Raw genomic sequence first — 13,440 nt, 5'->3', positions numbered from 1 at the left:
CAGGATGGAAAATGTGCCTACTAATAGTAAGGGCAAAAAAGTCCCTGTTAACGCTGTGAAAGCACGGCACAGAACGGGCTAAATCACAAAGAAGGAAACCAGCCAGCGGTTCGCTTTTCTGCTCTGCTCCTGCTCCCATCAGATGCCCGGGTGGCAGGGCGTTACTCCGGCCGACCTGCTGGGCGGACTCCTTTCTCCACGCAGCCCCTGCAGCGCCTGTGGAACAGCGGGCGGGCTTCCGGCCGGCTTACCAAGCGCTCAGAGCGGCTGGGTGCAGGAGCACCCTTTGCAGCTCTGCGGGCCCTCAGCAGCGTCACAGAAAACACAGGTTTCTCGCCAGGGCAGGCGAGACCCGCTCAAGAGGAACGTGTCCGAGGGTGCCACCGGCTCCATCGGCGTGAACCAGAGGGAAGCAGCGACGCTTTCCAGGTTTTACAGCAGACCACCCCCCACCCCCCCCCAAACCAACCAAGTTTTTATTTTAAACAGATGTGAGCGAACTGAACTCAATATTTTCAGGTATTTGTGGTGCAGCGCAGTGCCGCGCGCTCAGCGTTTGACGCGGCGGCGCGGCACTTCCAGGTGCGGCGGCACCGCTTTACACGCGCGCAAAGCCCGCGTGGGGCGCTGCCAGCAAGCCGCGGGGCGGCAGGAGGCACCCACCGCCGGCCGCGGGGCGGGCGCCCGCCGGGGCAGGGCTGTCCCCGCGGTGCGGTGCGGTGCGGTGCGGAGCGGAGCGGAGCCCCGGCCATCCCGCCCCCGCCCCCGCGCCGGCAGCCGCGGCCCCCGCCGCCCCCGCGGGGGCCTCTCCCCCGCCCCGGGGGGCGCCGACGGTACCGCCCGCTCCCCCCTCCCTCCCCACGCCGCCGGTCACGTGGCAGCGCCCCCCGCGCCCCGAGACCGCGGAGCGCGGCACGGGCGCGGCGGCATTGTGACGCAGCAGGCCTCCGCCGCGGCGGCGGGAGGAGGCGCGGGCGCGGCGGGGCGGGTGAGTGCCGCTCCCGGGAGCGCGCCGCCGGCGGCCGGGGAGCCGGGCGTGCGGCGGGGCCTCCCCCTTGGCTCCTCCCGGCCGCTGGCCGGTGGAAGGGCAGGGGCGGAGGGCGGGGCGGCGGGAGCCGGGCCGCTGCCGGAGCCCTGCCTGCACCGGCGGGGAGTGGCGGGGGGCGGCAGCCGAGAGGCGGCACCTGGGTCCTTCCCCCGTCTCCATCACCCCGCGGCTGCCCCGAAGCGGCCGCGGCCGAGCGGAGCGGAGGGGTGAGGTGAGGCGAGCGGAGCGGAGCGGGCGGGGGGCTTTGTTGCCGTCGACAGCGCTGTCCCCCCGGGCGGCGGGAGGGGGGCGCGGAGCCGGGCCCGGCGTCCCCCGCAGGGAGCACGGGATTGCGGGTAGCGCTGGAGGCGCCCGGCGCGGCTGCGGGCTTCTCCCCGCCGGGCCGTCCCCGGGAGGCGCGGGAGCGGGGGTGCCCGGGCGGCGGGAGAGGCGGCCGGCGGGCGGGAGCGGCGTGGGGGGGCGAGCCCCGGCCCCCGCCAGCCCGCCCCGGGGAAGTGCTTTCCGCATGAAATCAGGGCTGAACGCGGGGGGGTTTGTTGGGGCTGAGCGCTTACGTGATGTCAGCTCTGCGAAGTGCCGCTGCAAAGCCCCTTGTAGCGCAGTGAAACCCGCTGGCACCCGAAGCCGACGCAGATTTGCTTCTGCTCTGCGCGGAGCCGGGCGTCCCTGGCGGGGACGCAGCCTTCAGCACCCTTCTGTCCCACCGGGGCATGCCGAAATCTGGAAGAAAATCAAGTAGGAGTTGCATGTTTGTAACTAATGTGGGGAAGCAAATGCAAAGTTGTCTGGTAGAAAAACTGCGCCTTGGCTTATATTCGGGTCAGTCCACGATCGTGTTTTTGCAGCACCAGGGATCAAACCTTTTTCACACCCATATCAGTGCGTGTTTTTATGCGAGTAAATGCGATTTGTATGAAGAAGAGCTCGAGGATCGCGTCCTGATGGTACTGGATACAAACCAGCTCCTAAATAGTCTCAATCTTCATTGTCAGCATTATCACCTCATGGCACTTTCAATGGTTGGATTAAAGCCACAGCTCTTAGAGAGATATTAATCAGTCACAACTGCTTCTCGAAAAGCCCCCCCCCACCCCAAAACCCACCAAAAAACTGCTAGTGCCTATGGTTCCATAGAAAATCTTGGAAGCATGGCCTCGTTGTACACCTCAGCAATGCAACCACAAAAGGTAACTAAAAAAGTTTTTAAAAAAACTGTACTGAAGCAAGTCACTTCATTATTGGACCCTTTTGTGATATTTAAATGGCTGAAGAAGAGGATACAATCGTAGCATAGGAAAATCAAAATTACTTTATATCTTGTGCAAATAGCTCTGATCCTGTAGCCAGGAATTATGTTGAATGATGTGCACATGTTTAAGCCTTGTGCAGCATGGTGTAGCAGTCTTTCATAGCGTCCTGCCCTTACTGAATTTAGTAAGTATAGGTACTGCATGTACTCCCAACAAGCCATAAATAATATGACCTGTTGCCTTACTACCACCCATAAACATGAGCTTCTTCACCCTAAAATCCGCTGCAACGAGCTCATGGGCTGCCCAGTGAACATGGTTAGCCACTTCCCTCTTTGTACTGCTAAGCTTGCCAGCGTGCCTGCTGCCATACTGCAGTCATATTTTGAAGAGTTTGCACCTAAGCTGGAAACGTGGTCTTGAGGGGTAGCTGAAGAGGGAGTTCAAACACAGTGAGAAGGGGTTTTCACGTGAATAAAACAATTAGAATATGACCTGTCCAGTTGTCAAGAAGAAACTTGCCTCGCCACTATAGTTATGGTTCCAAAATCGTATAGTAACTTTTGCTTTAGGTATTCCTTCACTTAACACAGAGGCCTAGTGCCCATGCCTGGTGTGAAAAGGCTCCCTTTGTAAGGTGTGGTATGTTTCATTTCTGCATGTTTTCGTGTGTCAAAGACTGACTTATGCAAACTGACTGTTTCACTTCACCCAGTTGCTAACAGTGTCTTAAACCAGCAGTGCAGTCATTTTTCAGATCTTTGTGATTTCTGTTGTCATTGACTCAATGTGTTGCAGAAAGCAAATTTGGCTTGTAGCTTGTTGAAAAAGTGGGTAAAATAGAATTGTATCAGAGGAAGGGGCCAGTGAAGAGTTATCTCCAAATCTGAGGAGTTCGTAAGAGACCAGCCTCTTAAAAAAACTCCTCGTTTGAGCAAGTAGTCCAGTGTGGGCTACTCAAAATACTTTAAGTGGCATTTTGGCATAAGGAGATGGACAGTCTTTCAGGTAAGGAAGTCCTGTAGAAGATAGTAAATTATATTAGATAGAAAATGCTCCTCTTCTTAATGTTTTTTCTCTAATGACAGCGATATAGTAAGTATGACGTGATTTCTTTGGGGCCAGCTTCTGAGTTTACAAAGAGCTGCATATAAAAAGTAGACTGGTTGGACAAGGTGACCGGGTGGTCACCTTGACCGGGTGGTCACCTTGTGACCTTTGGAGATGCAGTCCCTCCCCTGAGTACTGTGAATAAGTGTGAATAGATCTCTCCATTTATTTTTTTCCTGATTGGAAAACTATAATCCCAAATATCTACATATTTTATAACCATTTTTTGACAAGGCGTCAGCAGAGCTTCAAGAAACTAGGAAGTGCCTCTTACTGCCCCTCTGCTTCCCAATTGTCCCATCTTGCTGCGATCCGAAACCTTTCCCCATGCGAACTCCATAGGTGCAAGAAGTCTTCTTCCCACACATAGCTGAGATGGGATACCACCCGCACTGGTACAGCTCTCCTTCTCGCACACTTCTCTTCCAAGACGTCCCTCTGCACCCATAGCAGCTCCGTCCTGCTTGCACACTTGCCTGATTAGAACCAGGAAGAGGAAAGCGTGACAGCCCTGCTGCAGCTGCTCTAGTCGCTGTCCTCTGAAATGGAGACATGTGGGTAACGCTGCCTCCATGCTGTGATGAGATGCCAGCAAGAAAGGGGAGCGCACAGCCAGAGGCAGCCCGGTGGGGGGGACTTGACCATCACGGACAGCAGCACAAAAGTCGCATTGGCAATAGTGCAGGGATGCTGGTACTCGTAGTTGTGGTATCATTTGGTGTCATGTATGCATGGAGTGGTGATGCTGCACCTCACAAGCACAAAGACCAGTAGTTCCTTTGTGGATGCAGCATGCTATCTCCCCTCACCCCATTTTTAAATGTTTCAGCTGACTAGATGGGATGTGCAGTGGAGCTTTATTTCCATCCCTGTCTGTCTCTGATTATCTGCCTGAAGCTCCAGAAGCAACCCATGAATCACGAGCATGGTTACAGGAGCAAGGAGGGGAAGAGAAGGGAACAATTACCATTTTTATTTCACAGTTTTGTTAGAATAATCTATTATCTATTTCAGGTTACAGTTGAAGGTAGAATGCCAGAATGAGAATATTCTCATTCTTCCTTATGCAGCCATGTTAATTAATGCTAAGTAAAATAAAGAAAAGTTCGTATTTTTGGGGTGAAAGTCTTTGTAAGGAACCCGTTTACCAATGCTTTACTGTATATTACTTAGAAAATACACTGATTTTGTACAGTTGAAATGTATATGTTCCTTGTCAAGATGAAAAATATGTTAAAAAATGTTGTGAAGTATTGTATTTTGGAAGGGCAAGTAGGTGTTCTTTTCAACTGTTGTCAGAATAGGACCATAACTAAACGAAAGGAAATAATGCTTAGATAATTGGCAAGAGGACTTGGAGGAGCGTTGTGTCTGTGCTCTCTCTTTTTCTGGCAGATCTGTCTGCTTGTCAAAGGAGGCAGAGAAGATAGGCTTACATGGAGCAGGTGCATAGTAAACACAAGGGAATTTCTCTTTAAATGCAAATGTGGTTATACAATAGATTTATATGCACAGTGGAACCATTGGAAACAAGAAAATAGAACATATGCATCAGATACCTTATGATTTAAGATCCAAAGAGAGTTTTATCTGAGGGGAAAAAAGTAATTAATTAATTATTGTGGTAGAAATATCACCTGCTGTTTACCTGTCTAAGGTGGAACTGTAATTTCATCTTCTAAGATAAAACTCCTAAGTGATTCAGAAGTCTGAAGATCTTAGAGGTATCAAAGAGAAGTACAATTCAGCTGTCATAGTTTGGCAGTTGGGGCAATCTTTCATTAGGTATATTTTCTTCTATGTTAAGGAGCATTTACAAAAGCTTATTTTGAATTTGAATGTGGTTGATTTGCACTTTATAATTATTGAGTAACACTTGAAAATGTATTTTTCTGGTTAAAACGTAGCATTAGATTTGTAAGGTTTGCTGTAAGCATTTCCTTTTCAGTTCCGTTTCCTCCGCAGTTCTTGTTTGCAGTCAAACTGCTGGCATTATTTTTCTTTGTTTATACCGGAGAAAAAGGCATTGTCTCACTTATCTTTTAAACTCAATACAGTGTATTACATGACCTCTCCTTGTGTATAAATCCTCCTCCCTCTCCCCCCATCTGTTTTATTGTTACTGCATCAATCTGGAACTCACCATTTAAAATTAAATTCTAATCAGGAACTTAACACTTCCCTTCAACCCCCCCCATTTTAGCAAACTTGTTTACATCTGTGAGTAAAAATCAGGCTGTGCTGCATAGCTTTTGCACATGTGCATGACAGGGGTATGCACATGATTATGATTTGAAGCTATACTGCTCTGCTGGTTATTCATCCATGTAGTTCTTTTGCAGGATCTGGCCATACTGACTGGCATTTTTTGTAAGAAATAGGAAATACCTTTAACTGTCCAGCATAACTAACAACATATAACTGCTGGCATGTTTATACGTGCATGTACATATCTCATGTTCTCTTTTAGTAAAATATAACTGTAAATATTCTGCCTTTTGTATGCTATGCTGTCAGTTCCAGTTGAGTCACAGTAGTAAAGTTATGAAGAGCCCAAGAATTGCTTTTGAATTGGCTCAAGATTTTAAATATTGAAGTTGTCAGCATGGTGACAGATTTATTTGAATATTTGTAAATGCTGTGTCCAATATGTTTTTAAACAAACAAACAAAATAAAGCAAAATAAAACTGGGAAATTGGTGCACACAGAAGCAGAAGAGTGCTAGCAAGGTATATAAGCTGCATGGCACATTCCCTGACCCACACTTCTATTGCGCTCAGTCTAAGTATACTCATTTCTCCTTTTGTACATTCAGAGATTCCTAAGGTATGTGTACTAATTATGTTAAATACTGGGATATTATCATTTTGCAAACTCATATGTTGAGCACTGGATAAAGCACAATATTTGTGCTTGTTGCTAGGACATGGGCAAAAACTTAATCTTGAGTTACAGAATGGAATCACCAGGAAATTGAGTTATGCTTACATCATTAATTATTTGCTTTTCATTAACCTAAACCAGAGTTTAAATTAGAAGTAAAGGAATTTGCGGTGGCTAAGTGTAAGCGACTTTGAATAAATACTCTAATCTTGAACTCTGCCAATACTTTTCGCTTCATAGCTACAGAATCGTAGTTACCTGGGCCCCTTGACTAACATTGTTCATGTTTAAGTTAATGGGCACCCTTGTGGTAGATGTGAATGGAGTGAGGCAGTGTCCCCATGGAACAAGCAACAGGTTAGAAAAAGGAGGATTCAGATTTTCACTGTCCTTTTGAATATGATACATTCTACAACATCTTGATGCGATATTTGCTTAAAGCAATTTGATAGCATAGTTTTCAGGAGGCTGAGTTTGTTTGTATTCCTCTGTATACATCTTTATATTAGTTATTTGCGTATGGTATTTTAAGTTTTCCATAGGAAAACAAGAAGTACATTTTAAAGTCTAATTATGATAACAGTAGTTGCTGTTATGATTGAACAGGCCAGATCTTGGAAAAAATGCTGTCAGAGCAGCTAGTTGCAAGTTAAAAGAGAACCAAATTTGTGATATACTGTTACAGAGCGCATGGTGCAGTTCCAAAAATTAATGGTTGGGGGTTTTGCGTTTAGTTCAATATGTTTCTGTTAATGTTTGTTTGTGTTAGTATACCATGTTGTATCTTTGATAAATGGTAATGATACTGCTTTTGGTGATAAGTTGACTCTTAATTCTAGATTCAGGAAGCCTCTGTTTACAAATAGCTCAATACAACATTTCTTGGAACAGAGTTTTGGGAGCACCAATGTCTGAGAGATTAATATAAAATCATTACTTATTGTTCAGCATTATGAGTCTGCTACTGGTAGATATGACACAAATTTAGCAATTATCTCAGCTGCTTGGTAGTGCTTTTAAAGGCATTGATAATGTCAGTCTAATGGGTAGGTTTTTCACACCATACTTGGCAACTTTAGCTGTTGTTCTCTAAGACTGAGCAGAGAGCAATTAAACTCTCACCCACCTCCTTATGGTTGTTCTTGAGGGTCATAGATGAAGCGCATTAGCAAACAGCATAGTGGAAATTGTATTTCTGCTCTTTACTGTGATGCTCCCTACATGGAGGAGTTAACCATTGCCTCTCTGCACTTCCTAGTAAAGCGCTTCATGAATTGGATCTGAGATGAAACGGCTGGAACAGCACTGCCTGATGACTGGAGGCTTAGCTGTGATTGAGTGGTGAGAGGCCCAGGTCCGGACAGCTAAGTGGAGCACAGCTGTGCATGTGCTCAGGGTTTCTGCAGAGAGACAGGCAGCAGCATGGGATTTTTATCTCTGCATCCAGAACTTTCTTTATTTCACTAGCTCACTTCCTCCAATGGTAAATTAGCCCGTATATAATCCCTGCTGCTGTGATCTGATTCCTACCAGAACTTTAATTGTCTGAGTCAACACTAGCTTGTGTGTCTTTATACTCTCCTCATAAGGCAGCTAGGCGTGCTGAAGAACTGCATTCTTTCTTAACTTGTCTTCTGGTTATGATTTAGCAAAATGCACGCAAAATCTCCCTGGAGTGAATCATTCATTACGCAGTCAGTTTAAGAATATGCGTAAATCCTTTTGGTCACTTGCTGGACAAATGGTAGTAAGCCATCCTTGAGAGGATGTAGTGTCTGTAGTAGCTTGTAGTTTGTAGCTAGTAGAGGATGTAGTGTTGCAGCTGTACAGCAAACTACTGTTTGAGGGGAGGAGGTCCTGAATTTGAAGAACTTTATCAGCTCCTGGGTTTCTGCATCACAGTACTGCCCCTGGTAGCAGAAGTAGTGGATGAAGGCATTGTTGGTATCTTGATGTTCTTCTGAAATAACTGGCCTTGAATAGTAGATAACTAAGGTGCCTGCTTAGGTTAGGGCTTCAGCATCTGGCATTAGTACTTTATGAAGAGAAATGAGTGCCATTTACACGTAGCATGGTTGCCTCCAGCTGCCTGTAGAGTATAAGAGTGTCTCTTCATCACACAGTAAAGCTGGTTGAGTCGCTGTACCTGAAGGATCAGGTTAGTCTGGCCTGACTCTGTGAATCCCCACAGGAAAGGCCAACCAGCACATGTTACAGTGTCCTCCAGGAGTACAAGGGAAGCAGGCTATGTAGGGGGACAAATTAGCCCAGCTAATACAATTTAGAAAAATGGACACTCTCTCCAGCATGTGTTCCTCATTGGATCCTGTATGCTTTATGGTATGTTCCCAGGCTTTGCTTTTTGCAAATGCAGTTTTTAGATGAATGTATCTACAGTAGCACTATTTCTGGATGTGTCTACACTGCAGTTGAGTAGTCTGATTGCAGGACATGCAGACAGATCTGTACTAGCTTTGATCTGTATGTGTTGTAAAGACATGCAAGCCTAGACCTAAGAGAGGGCTGTCCAAGCCTTCTGGACAGAATGTTAAGCCATGCTGAAGTCTGTTTTCATCTGTCTTCACTGCTATTTTTAACTGTGCTATCTAGATTAGCACTACACATGCTGACATAAATTCATGACTGCATGCCCACTGCTTCCCTACAACATTGTTGGTGGATGCTCTGCATCTGGGTGTGCATCCCTTATTCTTTGTACTGAGACAGTCTAGTTTTCCATTGAGTTTAGTTGTTTATTTCACAATTTATTTCCCCTCTTTAAGGAATTATAGAAAAGGCAGTGGAGTGTAGGAGAGACTTCTGGCAATTTTCCACTCCAAAAATTCATTTTATAGTCTCTATTCCAAGTGTGATTGTTAAGCTCAGCCTTAAAGAACCTCGAGATCCAGGCCACACATTTTTGCAAGTGTTAAAATCCAGATGAGAGACCAGGTTGATGGAGCAATGTTAGAAAATTAGCATTTTAAAATGTTCTTTATGAAAACATTGAGTCTAGAGCACAATTGTGTAAAAAAAAAAAAGTGAAATTATGTGAAAAATATTGGCAATAACAGTAAGGTGGTTATCACATATAAAACACAGTCTAACTTTATTAGAAGTATTTGAATGTATTTTTAAGAGAAGTAATGTGTATGGGTTTTGAACATTTCAAAGCAGAGCCCTGCACTGCTAAGAGTTTCTTGTTGTTTTGTTTTGGTTTTTGTTTTGGTTTTTTTGGTAATGGATGTAATAAAGGTTATTTTTGCTTTGTCAGTCAGATTAATTGTTAAGTTACTTCACAGTCTTGTCAATGAAGTTTGCTTCTAAGTAAGGTACCATGTTGTAAGAGTAAAGTTTGACAACGCGTATACTTGCACATCAGATTTTAGTATTTTTTATGCCAAAATAGACTTTCCCTTCCTCATTAAAAACCAACCAACCAACCAAAACCACAGAAAACAGCAAAACTGATCTGTATCTAAAGATACAGTCTGAAAAGATCTGTCGAGTATCCAGTTCTTTTACTGTGCAGTTTTCATGCTATTTTACAAAGATGAGGGAGAAAACACGGCTTGAAAATTGAAGTTAAGACATAAAAAGATGAATTCATGCAAAATTTTTTAATGCCAGAAAAATATTTCACATAAAAGCAAGTACTGTCAAACAAAGAGGAATACAAAATAGACTCTAACAAGGCATATGTTTCTGTGACATGAAACATGCTGTAGAGGAGTAAGGAGAAGCTGAGCTCTTCAGCCTGGTGGAATGTTGCAGCTTACTTATCTGCCAAGAAAATATTTTGTTTCTAGATAAATGGTTGAACTGAAATAAATAAAATATTCCCTCATCTTTCCTTAAACAGTTATTTAAAAAAAGTATTTCTTATGACTGTCCTTGACACCTTTCTGAGGAAATAGAACAGCCTTGGTTCACCGGATGGAGCACAAGAATGCAAGCACATACTAGCTAATCCTGGTTCTAGCACCACGTGGTCTTGAATAAATTATCTAACTCTTTTCACTTATCCGCCTACAAAACGAGAAGAAAATATATTAGGGAACTGCAGTAGCAGAATTGTCAATAGCAACATCTTTTTGTAATATGGAGATCTAACAGTGCCTAATATTTTTCATTATGAAAAAGATTCATCCTTTTCCTGAACAGCTCCAGCACCTTCATAGTTTGAAGGTGCTAGAGGCTGAGTGTATCTCCCGTGGTGTACTTAGTCTTCCTCAGTCCCCTTAGTGGTCCTGCATAACGCTAGGGGAACCCTCCACAGGACTGTGCTCTACAGATAGCTCGTCATGTGCTGGAAGTGGAGAACTCCATGTGTTCTTTCGGTTGAAGCTCCTTGGAAAAAAAAAGCCATCATTGGGAATTACATGAATAGTTAAAAGATTTGTGATGGTTATGAAATCAGGTGCCTTTCAATCAAAACATGGGAGAGCCACTTTGTGCTGTCCTCTCTCTTCCCCTTTTTGGCAGGTTGCATGGTGGTCAGAGATGTTTGGCAGATATCCTTGGCTCATTTGCTAATGGAGCTGGAAGCACATAGATAATGGCGTAAAGAAACAATACGGGGGACCTGGTTACACAGGGCATAGAAAAGGTGGAAGTACTGAATGCCTTCTTTGCCTCAGTCTTTACTAGCAAGACTGGCCTTTGAGGGGGAAGGTTGGAGTAAGGAAGATGTGCCCTTGGTGGGAGAGAACAGGACAGGGAGTACTTCAGCAAACTGGATATACGTAAATCCATGGGCCCTGATGGGTTGCACCTGTGAGTGCTGAGGGAGCTGGCAGAGCCATTGTGAGGCTGCTCTCCATAGTCTTTGATCAATGATGGTGACTGGGAGAAGTACCTGAAGACTGTAGGAAAGCAAATGTCACCCCATCTGCAAAAAGGAGGATGCAGGGAACTACAGGCCGGTCAGCCTCACCTCAATCCCTGAGAAGATGCTGGAGCAGCTAATCCTGGAAGCCATTTCCAGGCACATAAAGGACAAGAAAGTCATCAGGAGTAGTCAGCATGGGGGGCAAGTCATGCTTGACCAACTCGATAACCTTCTGTGATGAAATGGCTAGCCTGGTAGATCAGGGGAGAGCAGTGGATGGTGTCTGCGTAGGCTTCAGTGAGGCCTTTGACACTGTGTCCCGTAAGATCCTCACAGAGAAGCTGTTTATGTACAAACTGGATGAGCAGGCAGTGAGGTGGATTGAAAACTGGCTGTATGGCTAGGTCCAGAGGGTTGTGACCAGTGGAACAAAGTCTAGTTGGAGACCAGTGACTAGCAGTGTACCCCAGGGTTCAAATCTGCGTCCAGTCCTGTTTAACATCAACATTAATGATCTGGATGATGGGGCTGAGTGCACCCTCAGCAGGTTCGCAGGTGACACAAAACTGGGAAGAGTGGCTGATATGTCAGAGGGTCATGCTGCCAGCCAGAGGGATCTCAGCAGGCTGGCGAAGTGGGCTGACAGTAACCTCAAGTTACTCCACTGAACTGCAAAGCCCTGCACCTGCGGAGCAACAGCCCCACGCACCAATACATACATAATATATGTAGGAACTTCAAGGGCAACAAGGAAAGCTTCTATAGGCGCATCAGTGATAAAAGGAAGACTAGGGAAAACGTGGGCCCTTTCCAGAGGGAAAGAGGAGACCTGGTTACCTGGGATATGGAGAAGGCTGAGGTACTCAACAACTTTTTTGCTTCAGTCTTCACCAGCAAGTACTCAAGCCACACTGCCCAAGTCACAGAAAGCAAAGGCAGGGGCTGGGAGAATGCAGAACCGTCCACTGTAGGAGAAAATCAGGTTTGAGACAACCTAAGGAACCTGAAGGTGCACAAGTCCATGGGACCTGATGAGATGCATCTGCAGGTCCTGAGGGAAGTGGCGGATGAAGTTGCTAAGCCACTATCCATCATATTTCAGAAGTTGCGGCAGTCTAGTGAAGTACCCGCTGACTGGAAAAGGGGAAACATAACCCCCATTTTTAAAAAGGGAAAAAAGGAAGGCCCGGGGAACTACAGGCCAGTCAGTCTCCCCTCTGTGCCCGGAACATCATGGAGTAGATCCTCCTGGAAACTCTGCTAAGGCACATGGAAAATAAGGAGGTGATTGGTGGCAGCCAACATGGCTTCACTAAGGGCAAATCGTGTCTGACAATTTGGTGGACTTCTGCAATGGGGTTACAGCATTGGTGGATAAGGGAAGAGCAACTGACGTCATCTACCTGGACTTGTGCAGAGCGTTTGACACTGTCCTGCACAACATCCTTGTCTCTAAATTAGAGAGACATGGATTTGCTGGATGGACCACTCAGTGAATACGGAATTGGCTGGATGGTCGCACTCGAAGAGTTGTGGTCAATGGCTCGTTGTCCAAGTGGAGACAAGTGATGAGTGGTGCTCCTCAGGGGTTGGTATTGGGACAGGCGCTGTTTAATATTTTTGTCAGCGACATGGACAGTGGGATTCAGTGCACCCTCAGCAGGTTTGCCAATGACACCAAGCTGTGTGGTGCAGTTGACACGCTGGAGGGAAGGGATGCCATCCAGAGAGATCTTGACAGGCTTGAGAAGTGGGCCTGTGCGAACCTCATGAAGTTCAACAAGGCCAAGTGCAAGGTCCTGCACACAGTCTGGGGCAATCCCAAGCACAAATACAGGCTGGGCAGAGAGTAGATTGAGAGCAGCCCTGAGGAGGAGGACTTGGGGGTGTTGGTTGATGAGAAGCTCAATGTGACCTGGCAATGTGTGCTCACAGCCCAGAAAGCCAACCGTATCCTGGGCTGCATCAAAAGAAGAGTGGCCAGCAGGTTGAGGGAGGTGGTTCTTCCCCTCTACTGCGCTCTCGTGAGACCCCACCTGGAGTACTGCGTTCAGCTCTGGGGCTCCCAACATAAGAAGGACATGGACCTATTGGAGTGAGTCCAGAGGAGAGCCACAAAGATGATCAGAGGGCTGGAGCACCTCTCCTATGAAGACAGGCTGAGAGAGTTGGGGTTGTTCAGCCCAGAGAAGAGAAGGCTCTGGGGAGACCTTATAGCAGCCTTCCAGTACCTGAAGGGGGCCTACAAGAAAGCTGAAGAGGAACTTTTTACAAGGGCATGTAGTGATAGGACAAGGGGTAGTGGCTTTAAGAGGGT

General features: G+C 46.3%; 1 protein-coding gene across 6 annotated transcripts in view; it reads left to right on the top strand.

Moving 5' to 3' along the window:
• Positions 1 to 291: 291 nt before the first annotated feature.
• The window catches only part of SNCAIP (synuclein alpha interacting protein), a 95,710-nt gene continuing 82,561 nt past the window's right edge, over positions 292 to 13,440 (top strand). For 2 of the 6 annotated variants that reach the window (XM_075527388.1, XM_075527381.1), the window contains exon 1: positions 1,106 to 1,259. The gene's annotated coding sequence lies outside the window, so the exon portion shown is untranslated. Of the gene's footprint in view, positions 430 to 872; positions 989 to 1,105; positions 1,260 to 2,142; positions 2,236 to 13,440 lie in introns of those variants that run through there. The other 4 variants (XM_075527384.1, XM_075527383.1, XM_075527386.1 and 1 more) reach the window with 4 other exon arrangements.

The sequence above is a fragment of the Mycteria americana genome, chromosome Z, assembly GCF_035582795.1.
Source record: "Mycteria americana isolate JAX WOST 10 ecotype Jacksonville Zoo and Gardens chromosome Z, USCA_MyAme_1.0, whole genome shotgun sequence".
Classification (NCBI taxonomy): Eukaryota; Metazoa; Chordata; class Aves; order Ciconiiformes; family Ciconiidae; genus Mycteria; species Mycteria americana.
This window is presented reverse-complemented; position numbering and strand designations above follow the sequence as displayed.